Here is an 8,094-nt window from a genome sequence, read left to right on the forward strand (position 1 = left end):
TGCTGAGGAGAAACCCACAGGGACCCAGGGGGACAGGGGCCTGCCTGGGGCTTGGAGGGGAGCTGGGATGTCCAGCAGAGTGGGGTGGCCCTGCTGAGGCAGCTGTCCTTGGTGCCCTGTTCACCAAGGCCTGGAAACCCTGCAGGACGCGCTGGTCAGAATGCGCTTCTGGCTGTGGTCATAGACGGGTGTGAGTCAGCCCCAAGAGACATACTTCGCCAAAGAAATGCACTTCCTCTCCTGCCTCTCCTCTCTTTAGCTGCAGCTGTTCTAAGCTATTGCCTTTGGCCTACTGTGAACTGAGAAGAGCACCTATCCGCTCCCACTGGCCAGGCCTCTAGCTCAGCCCTGAGGACCCCAACCCAGGCCTGGTAGCATCTTCAAGGCTTTTGACTCCATGAGGTCACCCATGTAGCGGGCAGCCTCCCAACCCAGGCCAGTGACCCCTGTAGAGAGCAAGACAGAAACCAGAAAAGCTCCTGGAAACCTGAAGCAAAACTCCACATCCGCGGGCAGGGGCCTCGCAGCAGGAACGGGTAGGAAGGAGCCAGCTGGCCCACTTGGCTGTATTGGCAGCCATTCCAGCCATTTAGGTCCTAGAGGGATTTGCTTGTCATCTGTTTGTGGAGCACCCTCTATGTCCTAGACACTGACTAGGCATTGAGGATCCAGTGGGGACAGACACACAGGACCCTACTCTCGTGGACCACACATGCAAGGGGAGAGACAGTCCATGTTCTAGTGCCAGAGGGTACTGGGTGGGCCTTTTCTGCTCCTCAAATTGGTGGCCGGACTCAGAGCTAAGGAAAAAGGGCCTTGAGTACCCCATATTCTAAAACAAAGGAACCATTTGGGACTAGGCACATTTGCCTACAGGATTTATTAAGAGATGGTTAAAGCAATTCTGCCATGCCCCCAGATCTCCAAGCGCCCCTTTCCTCAGTCTCCGTAAGCAGAAGACCGGGAAAGGGGAAGGAAGAGAGAGGGAGATGGGGTCACTGGAGTCCTGGGGTGCTGGCTCCCTCCCCTCCTCTCCCTGGATCTGGATTTGCTGTTGAGATCAGCCCGCACGCTGTCTGGACAGGGAGGCTGGCGGAGGGCAAGATGGAAGAGGCAGAGACGGACAGGGCAGGGACTCCTTGGGGCACCCAGCAGTCATTGCCCATGGGTCAGGTGGACATGGCGGAAGGTGAATGTCCTTGAGCTGTCTTGTCCAGGTCTTCCCAAGAGGGAGGCCTGCAGCTGTGCACACCCACAGTGGGTAGGCTGTGGGGTGGAGGTTGGGGCAGTAGCTGAGTGGTGGGGTGAGAGATAAAGAGCAATAGAGCAGAAGGGACCTCTCATATCAGGGAGCAGTGGTGCGGGGTGGCCCTGTGGTGAACCCACAAGAGAGTTAGCATCTGAACACCATCATGTCAGGAACATTCATAGCCAGAGAAGAAATGGCCACAGCTGACAGGGACTTTCCTAAAAGCTCTCCCTCCCCATCTGTGTGAAAGAAGAGAAAAGGGGAGAGAAAAGGAGGAGGAGGAGAGAGGAGTGGTGGTACAGGGGCAAACTACACCCCTCCCCACTTCCCTGGGCCAAATCCAGACCCTGCCTGGGGAAGGGAAAGGGTTAGTCTTGGTTAGAGGGACCAGCCTACATGGGGCTGGGCCTTTAATAAGCTAAAGCAACAGGAACACGAGAAGATCTGCCCAAGATACTGTTACGGGACAGAAAAAGGAGAACCAACATAGTTCATCCAGAAGCAATGATGGAAGGGGGAAAAAAACTTGCTCAATAAGCAAGTCACCCATATAAACAAATACATTAATAAGAAAATGTCTTGCTGCCAAAATGTGTTCTCTCATATTAGAGATGCTCTTGGATTATTTTACATTTTTCCTCTTAAGAGGTGAAGTCTCTTCCTTCTCTTTGAATCTGAATCGGCCTGGGTCTGCTTTGATCAGTAGACTATAGCAGAAGAGACCCTATACTTGTTTCAAGTCTGGCTTTCAAGAGGACTGGCAGCTTCTGCCTTGGTCTGTTGGAGCCCTACGCTATCATGTAAGAAGTCCAACTACCCTGAGGTCACCATGTTGGAAGGAAGCTCAAGCTGGTCATATAGAGATGTGGAAGAAGAGAGAGAGAGCAAGCGAGAGAGAGAGACTCAGCCAACCCCAAGCTATTCCAACTCCCAGTCATTACAGTTATCTTACAGAGCAAAGACAAGCTGTATCCACTGTGCCATTTGATTTCCTTGACGTACAGAATCATGAAATACTGTAATAACAAATTGTTTTGAGGTAGTTTGTTGTGCAGCGATAGGAAACCAGAACAGAAAATAAGGAAAGGTGAATGCAGGGGCCTTTGAAAACAGTATGCTGAGAATAGATAGGGCTCAAGGACAGTATCTCCAACTGAACTTTTAATGAACTCCCGTAGGTGCCAAGAAGGCGGGTAGATAAGAAAGAATATAGAAACAAGGTACTGAGTAGAAGGTTACATGTGGGAAAAGAAAGTTTGTTTTGCATTGCATTCTTTCTGCTGACGTGAGGTTTATGGAGTATAAATAAAGTGAGGCGGAGGCTCTGAGTGCGGCCGCCATGTTCTCTGTGTGTCTTTGTCTTTGTGTGTGTTCTTTCATTCTCCACCACCCCCGGTGCGGCCCCCAACAGGTGAAGAGAGAGCATTGGGGGGAAGGTACTCCAGGTCAGGAGGTTGTGGATGGTATATCTGTAGAGATGACATTGATGGTAAAGTTTGAAGGACAAGAAGGAGTTGATCATGTGAAGATCAGGGATAAGAGCACTCCAGAGGGCACAGCTGGTGGAAAGTGCTGGAAGGAACCCCAGTGTGACTGGAGCATGATGGGCAGGGGAGCAGGGATATGGGATGTGATGTTGGAAGTAACCAGGGGCCAGACCATAAAGGGCTTTTGCAAGTCAGGGTAAGGAGTTCAAATGTTGTTATAATGTGAGATAAACCACTGCAGAGTTTCAAACAGGGGAATTAAATGACATTAGGTACATTTTTTTCTTTTTGAGACAGGGTCCCACTCTGTCACCCATGCTGGAGTGCAGTGGCACAATCTCTGCTCACTGCAGCCTCCACCTGCTGGGTTCAAGCAATTCTCATGCCTCAGCCTCCTGAGTAGCTGGGACTAAAGGTGCACACCACCACATCCGGCTAATTTTTGTATTATTAGTAGAGACGGGGTTTTGCCATGTTGGCCAGGCTGGTCTCGAACTCCTGACCTCAAGTGATTTGCCCATCTCAGCCTCCCAAAGTATTGGGATTACAGGTATGAGCCACCACACCCAGTTATTTAGGTACATTTTTGAACAATCACTCTGCCCATTATGTGGAAAATGGTCTCTAAGAGTGCAAAACTCAGAGTACAAATACCACTTCGAAGGCTGTGGAGAAGCCAGGCAACCAATTATGGTGGTTTGGTCTAGGGAGAAGTAATAAGGATAGAGAGAAGTAGATTGTTTGGTCTTAATTATGCATGTGGGCTGGTAACCCTGATCATTTATTCACTCATGAGCATTTTTTGACTCTACAAGGCCTGGGTATTTTGTAGAAAACACATGTATGACAGGGCAAAGTATATTAGCATGCAAAAGTCTTCTCTACCTACTAAAGAAAATTCTATTCTGCAATAAATAAGGAGAATAAGGAGAGAGATCATAGCTGGAGAGGCTAAGTTGGTCTACCTCAGAGCTAGGAAAGAGAAAGGCCTTGGGGCTGGGACTAGAGAAGGAGTTTGGGGTTTTGCTGTGGAGTCTATATAAGACAGTTTGGGGAGTGGAAGGGCTTTGAGGATGCGCTGTCATGCTCCCTAACATTGCAGGCCCGAATGTTCTTTGAGATATGCCCACTCAGTGAGACACTAGGCAGAGACTGAACCCAGGGGAGCGCCTCAATTAGCTAGGGTTACACAGAGAGAAATAAGACATTGTAGCTGACCTTAAAAAGTTCGTCAGCAGAATCGGATATACACGGGTGATTAGAATAGAAGGAAAGCAGGCCATGTAGTTAAATGAATGCAGCTGAAGCGCTGCTAAAGACACCTGAGACGACCTGCAGCTGGGGAAAATCAGAACTGGCTTTGCAAAGCTGGTGGCATTTAAGCTGTGACTTGAAGAGTAGGCAAGATTTGGGTCTGGGAAGATGACTGGGGAAGCCATTCTAGGTGGAGGCAACCCGTTAGCAAAGACCCCAGAGCTGGCAAAACCCCAACCTGTACAGGGACTCTCCCACGGTTCAGTTTGGCTGATGCTTAAGGCAGGCGAAGCAGAGGGTGACGGCTAAGGCTGGGAGGCAGGCTGGGCCCCAGGTGCCATGCTGGGGAGTTAGGGCTGTGCTAGGCTGCAAGAGGCATATTTTTTAAACAATGATGTGGCCGGGCACAGTGGCTCACGCCTGTAATCTCAACACTTTGGGAGGCCAAAGCAAGAGGATTGCTTTGGCAATTGAGGTCTTTACAAAAAAATTTAAAATTTTGAGGCGGAGGCTGAGTGCGGCCGCCATGTTCTCTGTGTGTCTTTGTCTTTGTGTGTGTTTCTTTCATTCTCCACCACCCCCGGTGCGGCCCCCAATCCCCAGCACTTTTGATGGTAGTTTGAAGGACAAGAGGAGTTGATCATGTGAAGATCGGGATCCAGAGGGCACAGCTGAGTCCCCCAGGTGACTGGAGCACGATTTAGTTGGACCCAGGGGCCTGGGCTTTTGCAAGTCAGGGTAAGGAGCATGGTGGCTCACACCTGTAATCCCAGCACTTTGGGAGGCCGAGGCAGGTGAATCGATTGAGTCCCGGAGTTTTAGACCAGCCTGGGGAACATGGTGAAATTCCTTCTCTACAAGAAATACAAAAATTAGCTAGGCATGGTGGCACAGGCCTGTAGTCCCAGCTACTCAGGAGGCTGAGGCTGGAGAATCTCTTGAGCCTGGGAGGTGGAGGTTGCACTGAGCTGAGATCGCACCACTACACTCTGGTTTGGGTGACAGAGTGAGACTCCATCTTAAAATAAAAAAAAAAAAAATTAGCCAGGTATGGTGGTGCACACTTGTGGTCCCAGCTGCTTGGGAGACTGAGGCAGGAGGATTGCTTGATCCCAGGAATTTGAGGCTGCAGAGAGCTATGATCATGCCACTGCACTCCAGCCTGGGCAACAGAGTAAGACCCTGTCTCTCAAAAAAAAAAAAAGAAATTAAACAATAATGTGATATGATCATGGAATTTAGGGTTGAAAGAAAATTTACAAATAATCCATTTCCACCTCCTTATCTTACAAATGAAGGAGCTGAGGCCCAGGCTGGTCCAAAGTCATGTAAGTTAAGTGAGTCAGAATTTTAAAATGTACCATAAGTGACTGGGGTGGAATTGAATCCGAAGCCTGTGCTCACTGCCCATTACCACCTCACCTCCTCCTGAGGATGGAGGGCGAGAAGGGGAGTTGGGGCGGTAGGGAAGTGAGCTGGGTCCGGTCCCAGTCTGAGAGGCAGGCCAGACCATCTGCGGGTGGATTGGGTGGGTCAGCAGAAGAGGCCCCTCTGAAAACACTGGTGGGAACTCGAGGCTCCAGACAGGGCGGTGACAGGCCAGAGCCTTGGTGTGGAAAGATGGCCGTCTGTCAGCACCAGATCCCAGCAGCTGTTTCCCTAAAGAAGCCGGACCCTTCCTTTTCCTGAGGGAAGCCTGGGGCGCTCTCCTTCCCCCGACCTTGGCTGTGACTGAGGCTGAGGATGCCCCACCTCAGAGGCTCCACCTCAGAGGCTCCAGGCCAAAAAGATGGTTCTTTTCTAGTCCCTGAGGTAACCTTGTGACCTTGGAAACCCTCAGGCAGGCAGGTCAGGCCGGGAGGAAGTTGAGGGCTCCCTCGCAGAGGTGGGTTCCCCGAGAGGTGTCGCCTGGGTGGCGGGAGAGAGTGCTGCCATTCTAGTAACCTCCCTGCACTGCTCTCTGCAAGATTGTTCCACTCCCTGTCCTCAGTGGCCTCTCCACTGCCACCCCGAGCCCTCGGTCTTCCCTTTCTCCTCTCTTCTCTGAGGCCCTGCCCCCGCACGCCCAGCCTGGGCCACCCAGGAGTCACCACGTGGGCCACAGCGCTGGGTGTTTCCAGACATGGGCCACCTAACGCCCACAGCAGGGGGCCTGAGGCTTAGGCTGGAACAGCGATCTCCTCCCTCCTCCTCTCCCTTTCAAAGCCCTCTCTGCCACAAGCCTCTCCCGGGGCCTGCGAAGCCCTCTCACTTGCCAGACACGCTGGAAGGAAGTCCTGCGAGGGTGAGAAATCTGCCCGAGGAATTCCAGCGTCTGGGAGGAGGTGGCGGCTGACAGCTGGCCACGGCTGCCGGCTGCCGTGCAGAGAAGCCAAAGTTGACATCTTGGGTTCACAAGTGGTGCCAGGCACATCAAGGTCCGACCCAGGGGTCATGCAGGTCCCCAAGTCAGAACCTGGGGTGCACCCTGGAGCTGTCGCTCCTGGATTAGCTGGAAATACAGCTTCTCTCCAGATATGGGGGAGGAAAAGGAGGTCACAGGACTTTCCTCACATCCAAACCCAGGAGGCTCTGGGTGCCTGTGGGATCCTTCCTAGGAACCAGCGCTGGCCAGTCAAGATGAGCTCCAGCAGCGGAGGAGACACACGGGCTGCTTTACTGAGACCTTCCTCTTTGTGTGTGTGTAGAGCTGACCTCCCCTTCTTCTCCCTAGAATGAAACATGCCCACCCTCTTAGGAAAAGACTAATTGGTATGTGGCTGTGATACCAAGTGACTCTTAGAACCAATTATAAACCTGGTTGATATGGCCACGTGTTTCAGTAACTGTGCTGCTGAAACCATGCACTCAGTCAGGACTAGCCCCACGCTTCTGAAAATAACCAGTCGGCAACAGCCGCGTGCCAATGACCGTGCCGAAGATCAACCAGCACACGTTGACCCATCCTTGAACCCCACACTTCCCAAACCTATATGGGATCAATCCTCTGCTTTGCTCAGAGATGCTGTGCCTTGCAAGTACAGCTGTCCCTTGCTTAAGCATGCAATAAATTCAGCCTCTTGTTTCAGATAATGAGTGGTGACACCTTTCTTCAATACCCCCCAGAAAACTTTCTTACAATCTATCACAAATTTTCCAAAATCCAAAGAATGAGCAACACTTTTTTCCAGCTTTGGTACAAAATTGGGGCCGGAAACTCCTGCCCCTGGTCTCCCTGTCTGATCCCTCTGCCTTCCTCCCAGGACCCAGCTCCCTCCTGGGAGATTGTGGTGGACCCTCGTGTGTCCCCACGTGGAGCACCTACAAAACAATACAATTCCCTTTTGATAAAGTGGATGACGTCTCTTGGCATAATTTTTATTATGGTGCATTATTTCCAAAGACCCCACTACCACCATCACCACCAGGGATAAGGTCAGGGAACAAAGCAAGAGGTGAAGGAGACACCCTGTCACATATACTCAGCTTCCCATACCAAAATGAGATCGTAATAGATTTGTTATTTTATAACTTGCTTTCTAAACTTAATATATGGTACACTGGCCGGGTACGGTGGCTCATGCCTGTAATCCTAGCACTTTGGGAGGCCGAGGTGGGTGGATCACCTGAGGTCAGGAGTTCAAGACCAGCCTGGCCAACGTGGTGAGACGCCCCCCATCTCTACTAAAAAAAAAAAAAAATAGCTGGGCATGGTGGCAGGTGCCTGTAATCCCAGCTACTCAGGAGGCTGAGGCAGGGGAGTCGCTTGAACCTGGGAGGCGGAGGTTGCAGTGAGTTGAAATTGCGCCACTGCACTCCACCCTGGGCAAGAAGAGCAAAATTGTGTCTCATACATATGGAGTTGTGTTTCCCTTCTGCTACAATACGATTTTTAAGTCTTGAGTTGTATTGCATCATTTGGATATTCCATAATTTGATTAAAGGATCTATTGTTGGATATGTAGGTCCTCTTTTTTTGTGTTGTTTTAATAAATAATGCTGTGATAAACATCCTTGTGGATATGTCTCTGGGTGAAGAGGTTTTTCCCATCACAGAAATAGAAACAATAGCAAAAAAATCAAACCCATCCTTCGATTGCACATTCTCCCTCCAGGTGCCTCTCT

The sequence above is a fragment of the Macaca thibetana genome, chromosome 7 (assembly GCF_024542745.1).
Source record: "Macaca thibetana thibetana isolate TM-01 chromosome 7, ASM2454274v1, whole genome shotgun sequence".
Classification (NCBI taxonomy): Eukaryota; Metazoa; Chordata; class Mammalia; order Primates; family Cercopithecidae; genus Macaca; species Macaca thibetana.